Genomic DNA, 8,861 nt, shown 5'->3' on the forward strand with positions numbered 1-8,861 from the left:
GGGAGGGAAGTGGGGAAATGGAGAGAGAGGATGAGGAAAAAAAGGGGGAAACACAACCGAGGTGGGAGAGAGGTAGAGCTGGCAATTGGGTAAAAAGGTACAGTGGTGAGTGATGGGAACTTCTATCTCATAGCACATCTCAATCAGGCAATGTGCTGTGATCAAATCCTATACCATTGATGGAACTATGTAACAGTGATTATCAGGGCCACTGACCTCAGCATTTTGCACTGAGGTGCACAGTGAATAGATGCAGTGATCTTGATAAGTTCTGGCTTTGTGCAAAAGAGTAGCACATGGAAATCAATTCAGGGTGGTGAGAAAATTGATCCCACTGAGACCCCTTTAACTCACATATTGCTTTCAACTTGCTGCATGATTTGCTCCTTGTTTTACTAAGTGATAGATGAAGGTCTTAACTCTTGACCTTTCAATTCAGTTTCAGTGGGTCAGAAATGGTCATCCTCGTGTACATGAAATATAATGGGGAAATGACACCCATGATTGGATGAGTTATGATAAGAGGGGCCCTGTTGAATTTCCCAAAGTGTGGAACTTCCAGAAGGAATACATGCAAGTCCTTGGAAAAATATACAAAATGTTTTTATGTGACTTTTTATGCGTAAATATGACAAGTTAGTTTCTTTTAAATTCAGTTTACAAAAATCTTTTTGACTGTATAAATGTTTTCCCTTCAGCATTAATCAGACTAGCTAGTTGCAAATGAAAAGAGAGAATGCTGGAAACACTCAGCAGGTCAGGCAGCATCTTTGGATAAAGAATCAGAGTAAACGAGTCACATAGGAGACTCCATCAGAACTTATCGCTTGTTGGAACATTGACTACTAACCAAACTAACCTTTGTAGTATCACTCATTGAATGAGTTCACAGATTAAAACCTAATTTTTAAAAAAACTATTGATAAAAATCTACCCGAATGAAGCCAACAAATTATTTTACCATATACCTCAGATGCGATAACATCCTAATCAACTTTCATTATTTTTTTAAACAATCTGCACAAGAAATGCCATCTTTCTATTTTGAAATAGTAAAGATAAAATTTTAAAACCCTTTTCCTGATATAATCCAGCATAATTTTACTCCTGAAAAGTTAGAAGCCAGAAGCTGCCAAACTTTGAAGGCAACCTTAAACTTCAAATCCATTGGACATCATCATAGGTTCATGAAACCATGAATACTACCTCATTATTCCTTATTTTTGCACTATTTTTTTATTTTTGTAACTTATTGTAATTTTATGTCTTTGCACTGTACTACTGCCCCAAACAACAAACTTCACGTCATCTAAATCAGTGATAATAAATCTAATTCTGATTCTGACTCTAACATTCTCATTTAAACTAAGAGCAGCACAACTAATCATTGTTCGTAATCAAGTTCTGTGAGTGCAATGCATTGCTGAAAAGTAGGGGCACACAGAAGTTGAAAAATTGCGTCTTTCGTCTTACACTTTACAGGAAGTGAACTGCATATTTTTACAGCACAAACAGATTTTATCTAGCACCTGTTTTCTGGGACAGCTAATGATAGAAACCTCAGCTAAGATTAGATTGCAGAAGGACATCTACTTGTTTTTCCAATCTCCTGTACAGTTCAATAAACATGGTACAAAATACATAATAGACTCTTATTTTGCAGATAGTTCAAAATGTGAGATTGCATCAGCTGATCCCAGAATAATTTATACTTTGCTTATACTATAATTTGCATAACAAAATAATATCCACAATTGCATAAATTCAGGATGAAAATTATTGTTAAAGAATGAATGAATCACATTCCAGTGCAATTATACCAAACAATCTAAATTACATGGTACAATGAGATTAATAATTAATAAGAGCACATATTCAAGCTTACATCAGAATTGCTTGGATATCAAGTTGCCTACATATATTAAATTACTGAAGCGGTCGAACACTTTATGCAGGCAAATGGTGAATCAGAACCATTCTTAATAACTGGAGCCAATTACTCAAATCCAGTGTATGTCACAAAATGCTTTAAAGTTTCTCTATGCCTTTCAACTACTGCTAACTGTAACCTTAAGGTCATTTGCTTGTGCAGTGATGGGTGGATGGAATGTGAATGTAAACAAGTTACAAGCACTGCATACACTCTGTTGTTGTAGTTTTCTCTGGATGTCGGCACACTTCTCAAGTGGGTGCATATACACCTGACTGCAAACAAAAGCATACCATTATGCATAAATGCATACAAAAGCAACAAGCACACTGAGACAGGGAAAGGATGAGACAGGGAAAGGAACCATAGTTGACAAGAGAGGTGAAACGTTTAGTCAAGAGGAAGAAGGAAGCTTTAGGAAGCAAAAATCAGGCAGGGCTCTTGAGAATTGTAAGGTAACTAGGAAGGAACTTAAGAAGGGACTTAGGAGAGCTAGAAGGGGACATGAGAAGGCCTTGGTGAGTAGAATAGTGGAAAACCCCAAGGCGTTCTATACATACGTAAAGAACAGAAGGATGACTGTTCGAGTGAGGGTAGGACTGTTCAGGGATAAAGGGGGAAATATGTGCCTGGAGGCAGAGGAGGTAGGGGAGGTCCTTAATGAATGCTTTACTTTGGTGTTCACTAGGGAGAGGGACTTCATGGATGTGAGGTCAGTGTAGAACAGGCTAACGTGCTGCAGAATGTTGAGGTTAAGAAAGAGGTAGTGTTGGAGCTTCTGAAAAACATTAGGATAGATAAGTCCCCAGGGCCGGATGGGATATACCCCAGGTTACTACAGGAAGTGAGGGAAGAGATTGCCGAGGCATTGGCGATGCTATCTACATCCTCCATGCCCACAGGAGTGGTACCAGAGAACTGGAGGATTGCAAATGTTGTACCCTTGTTCAAGATTGGTAATAGGAATAATCCTGGGAATTATAGACCAGTGAGTCTTACATCAGTAGTAGGCAAGCTATTGGAGAGGATTCTTAGGGACAGGATTTATGAGCATTTGGAGAAGCATAGTCTTATTAGGGATAGTCAGCATAGCTTTCTGAGGGGCAGGTTGTGGATCACAAGCCTAATTGAGGTTTTTGAGAAGGTGACAAAACAAATTGATGAAGGTAGAGTGGTGGATGTGGTGTATATGGACTTTAGTGAGGCATTTGACAACGTTCCCTATGGTAGGGCTCATCCAGAAAGCCATGAGGCTTGTGTTATGGACTCAGTGAAAGTCCCTTTAAGATAGAGAGTGTGTGTCTCATCCATCGATAGAGAAAACAAGCAGGCTGGTGTCTCTCTCCCTTCTCTCTCTCTCTCTTCTTCTTCTTCTTCTTCTTCTTCTTCAACAACGTCATTACGTCCTTTATCTTCTATTGACGTAAGCACACCCCACACACACATACACACACACTCTCTATCTTAAAGGGACTTTCACTGAGTCCATAACACCTCCCACCTAAAAAAAATTTTTCCTAAGAAAAATTTAACCGCGCATACAGTTAGTAATGTTAATAATTATCATGCTACACAACTACAGACTATCAGATTAGTACAGATACATGTTTCCCATTTAACATCGGGAAAGACAATCAGCAATCACATTATCTTTGCTAGCTGCACCTGTGCCTCAGAAATTGCTATTTCTCTGCTAGGAAACTGTTTTAACACTTCCTTCTCAAACACCTTCTTTTCCACATAATGGCCAGCTATCAGTCTCTGAATATCTGCCTTTCTCATAGACTGCTTTACTTCTGTAAGGTTTAACCTTGTAGCAATCTTTATCAAATCATCCTTTTTCGCCACCTCCAATCCCTTTTGGGATGGTGACTCCAAAAATGCCTTAATATCCATTGCTGCTGGTTTCCACACACACAAGCCAATTAAAAAGAATTTATCAGACCTCCCTCAAAAATCTTTGGATTGAATCCCGAACAAATCTCGTCAACCTTGGGAACTATCCCGGACGAGCCCCCAATTTTGTCACAAACCAGCAACAAAAGAAACACACTGAGCATGATTCAGTGTTAAAAACTATTTTATTAATCACTACTTATGATAATACGTAAAATAAAAGTAAAAAAAAATGTTAGTATGTTAGAATTCAAGAATGTTAAACCTCGAACGTTAACCCCAAAACTAAACTCTTCGTGTGTGTGTGTGACAAAGTCCAAAACTCCCAGTTCCGGAATGGTTCTTAAAGTTCAGTTCCGCAAGCCATAAGGTGAAACATGAGCAAGGGCTTCTTCAACAACCACCGTTGTCTGAAGATAAGATGTAGATGTAGAAAAACATAGAGAGAGTACATACGAAATCCAAATGTTCCACGATGGAACCCAAACAACACTTCAGTGTTTACTCGGTAGTGACTTCCTCACCCCAAAAAGCATCCGAATCGTGGTCGTCCACATACAAATACCTGTTTCCTTCTACAGGTCAGCAACAAAGTGAACTCCACCGGATTACTTCCAACTTCCATACATGGATTTCAGTGGCAAACACAGTTATTGTTTCTCATCCATCGATAGAGAAAACAAGCAGGCTGGTGTCTCTCTCCCTTCTCTCTCTCTCTCTCTTCTTCTTCTTCTTCTTCAACAACGTCATTACGTCCTTTATCTTCTATTGACGTAAGCACACCCCACACACACATACACACACACTCTCTACCTTAAAGGGACTTTCACTGAGTCCATAACACATGGGATCCATGGAGACTTGGCTGCATGGCTTGCCTACAGAAGGCAGAGTGTGGTAGTAGATGGAGAGTATTCTGCCTGGAGGTTGGTGCCTAGTTGTTTCCACAGGGATCTGTTCTGGGACACCTACTCTTTGTGATTTTTATAAATGACTTGGATGAAGATGTGGAAGAGTGGGTTAGTAAGTTTGCAGATGACACAAAGGTTGGAGGTATGGATAACATAGAAGGTTGTTGTAGGTTATAATGGGATATAGACAGGATGCAGAGTTAGGTGGAGAAGTGGCGGATGGAGTTCAATCAGAAAAGTGTGAAGAGATACACTTTGGAAGGATGAATGTGAAGGCTAAGTACAAGGTTAATGGCAGAATTCTTAGCAGTGTGGAGGAACAGAGGGATCTTCGGGTCCAAGTCCATAGATCCCTCAAAGTTGCCATGCAAGTTGATAGGGTGGTTAAGAAGGCATATGATGTACTAGCCTCCGTTAGTCAGAGATTGAGTTCAAGAGCTGTGAGGTAACGTTGCAGCTCTATAAAACTCCGGTTCGACCACACTTACAGTATTATGTTTAGTTCTGCTCACCTCATCGTAGGAAGGATGTGGAAGCTTTAGGAAGGAGATTTACAAGGATGCTTCCTGGATTAGAGAACATGTCTAATGAGGAAAGGTTAAGTGAGTTTAGGCTTTTCTCTTTGGGGCAACACAGAATGAGAGGCAACTTGATGGTGGTGTACAAGATTATGAGGGGCATAGATAGAGCAGACAGCCAGAACCTTTTCTCCAAGGCGGCAATGGCCAAAACCTGAGAACATCAGTTTGTTAGAGGAGGAAAGTTTAGGGAAGATGTCAGAGGTAGGTTTTCTTTTACACAGAGAGTGGTGGGTGCCTGGAATGCACTGCTAGGGGTGGTGGTAGAGACTAATACAATAGGGACTCTTAGATAGGCACATGGATGTAAGAAAAATGGAGGGTTATGGGCTGTGGAGGAGGGAAGGGTTAAATAGATCATGGAGTAGGTGTTTATATAGGTCGGCACAACATTGTGGGCCGAAGGGCCTATACTGTGCTGTACTGTTCTATGTTCTATGTAATTAGGTTCAATAATGAGGGTCAAATATAGTTCAGATGTATATTTTTTATTTTTGTTCTGCAGTCAGTACTGGGAAGGCCACATTTATTGCCTTTCCCTGTTGCCTTGAGGAGGCTACGTCCAGCTTTCTCCAACAACCACTGTGTTCCTTGATGGCACTCCCACAACAGAGTAATTTGAGAATCTCAATAAACTGACCTAGTGACAATAAAGCAGCAGCAACATGTGTCTAATTCAGGACAGTGTGATTTGTGGGTGAACCTGCAGTTGATAATGTTTCCACAACATTGCTACTCATGTCCTTGGTGATAGAGGTCACATTGAGCTGGGAGATGCTATCAAAGCAAACTTGATGGTTTGCTACACTGGATCCTGTATATTGTACATGCTTCAGCCATACTGAATCAGTGACTGAGTGGGTGAATATTGAATCTAATGTTAATAATGTTGATCATGTTGCCAGTTTTGTCCTGAAAGTGTGTCCATTTATGCTGGTGTGAAACATCTTGGAATATTTTCTCCACATTAAAAACAACAGTACAAATGTCTGCTGTCGTGTTGTCATCATTTGTTAAACTTAACAATATTGTACCCTTTTCATCCAAGCAAAGCAATAAAGAAGTGATGGTGATTAGAGTCATTTTTTTTTGGATTGGTCATTATTTATTAGTTCAATAGTGTGAATGTTACCTGATATTTATAAATCTATATTTGAATATTGGCTGAGTCTTTCAGCAGGCTGCTTGATTTTTAAAGGAGTTACGAATGGAATTATACTTTGTAGACTCATTTAATTGGAAGATAGAAATATGACTGGAGCGTTCAGCCCTTCACTCTGTTCCGCTCTTCAGTCATGGTTGACCTGTACCTTAATCCCATTAATCTACCTTGCATCCAAGTCCCTTTATACCCTTTATTCTGATGCTTTGACAGAGAGAGGCAGATAAATATTTTTGGCACAAGGACAGGAATAAAATGCAAAAAATGGTTTAGTGAGGAATGTAAAACTCAGCTTTACAAATGAGCCTCATGGCAGCTACCTAGTATTAAACAGCACATTTCTGATTGATAATGACACATCACCCTCAATGTACATGATTATCTCTAAGGAGCTAATACCTGAAAGAGCAGTAGAGCTGAGGCAACTTCCCTGAAACTGCACCCAGTGAACGCACAAGGAAAAGGAACAATGCAAGCAACTGTGATGTTGCATTCAGTCATTGCAATCTTTATTGTCACTGTTGTGGTGTTTAGCAGCAGATAAGCCACTGCTGTGCAAAGTGGACCAGGAATTCAACCCACTTGAGGACCGATCACCAGCAGTACAGTTTATGAGATTCCATTGGAGGTCGTTAAGTCACTTGGACAACATCCCATCCTTTCCTTGCAATTCTGGGCAATGAGTCCTGATATAGCAACCCTCAGCATATTCCTATGCATGTATTTGTAACAATGAAACCACTGTGATGTAATGACTATTTTACTTCCATATTTTCCTTGTCTGTATCTTTACAATAATTTAAAGGTCTGATTTTCCAAAAAAAATACTGGAAGAGAGCTAATAATCAGAGCCCTGTGACAATTTCAGGACTTTGCATGCAGCAGCCCAGTTACATTCATTAACGTAACAGAGAGTTCTTCATGAGGCAGTTCTCTTTCATCAACTTCAGTGAGAATCGATGCACGTCTTCAATTCACCAAGAATCTTGTGAGTCAAATGCATCAGCCACTCTAACCTGACTGTAGTCTAAGAGTAAGGCAAATCAGGATTGCAGTGACTGTTGAGGTTACTGTGGCCCTTTTTTTATGTCTCTAGTTTCACTCAGGCATTTTGCAATTTCCAGTGCACTGGTGGTTAAGGGAAGTCACTGAAACTCCAATTTGCAATAAGGAACACATTCATCTCATGTCTTTTTGCCCGAGCCAAGCAACAGTAGTGAACTGTTGAGTTTTGTGGAGGGCAAGCTTCCCCACGGTGTAATCTGTCACGAAGGAAGATCAGAAGGAACAGGAAAAGGGAGGAAGGCTACACCGTTTTTGCTCAGACTCAGAGATTAGAAATTACCATAGCAATTACCATAAACTCAGCTCACATGGTCTTTTTTTACTCTAAGACATGAAAATCATCAACAAATTCAAATACACAATTACTAAGTTATTTATTCGATCATGCATACAAACTGAAACTAATCACCTTTGTACTTCCCTTAGTGGTCTTCAACCCACTATTATGCTTTCTGAAGCTCCTGCAATGTGTTTCTCCAGTGGCTGGAGCTTGGGACATGGAAGATGGTGGGACTTCAGTGGAGGAGACTGCAGACAATATAGAAGGATAACTTTATGTATCTCAAGACATGGACACTTTAAACTGTTCTTTTCTTTAAAACAAAAATCTGCCACAACAACTGGCTATAAGGCACCAGCAAGGGCATTGGAGGAGATGCAGATTTGGGAGATTGAATATCTTCCTCTGTTTGTGTTCCCCAAAGCCACTCCAATCTTACAGGGCACTATTTCTGGTGATCTGCTATGATGTCTTGCAATCTTCCATCAGTGAATGTATCTTAATCATAATGCCAGGAGTCTGAGTTTGCAGCACAAATGGTTCTATGGTACCTGTGGCATGCATCTCCCATTGGCTCCTGCTCACAATTCTAATTTAGTCTCTACAGTATGTGAAATACCCTTGTGTGTGTATATGTGTGTTTATTTATTGTGGGTATAAACTTGAGAGGTAGTAGTTCTTCATCACCACTGTGTCCCTCTTCCACTCCTGATTGGGAAAGTTCCACTTCTGTCACGAACCAGCAACAAAAAAAACACACTGAGCATGATTTAGTGTTAAAAACTATTTTATTAATCACTACTTATGATAATACGTAAAATAAAAGTAAAAATGTTAGTATGTTAGAATTCAAAAATGTTAAACCTCGAACGTTAACCCCAAAACTAAACTCTTCGTGTGTGTGTGGGTGGCAAAGTCCAAAACTCCCAGTTCCGGAATGGTTCTTAAAGTTCAGTTCCGCAAGCCATAAGGTGAAACATGAGCAAGGGCTTCTTCAACAACCACCGTTGTCTGAAGATAAGACGTAGACGTAGAGAAA

This window comes from Pristis pectinata, chromosome 14 (genome assembly GCF_009764475.1).
Source record: "Pristis pectinata isolate sPriPec2 chromosome 14, sPriPec2.1.pri, whole genome shotgun sequence".
NCBI lineage: Eukaryota > Metazoa > Chordata > Chondrichthyes > Rhinopristiformes > Pristidae > Pristis > Pristis pectinata.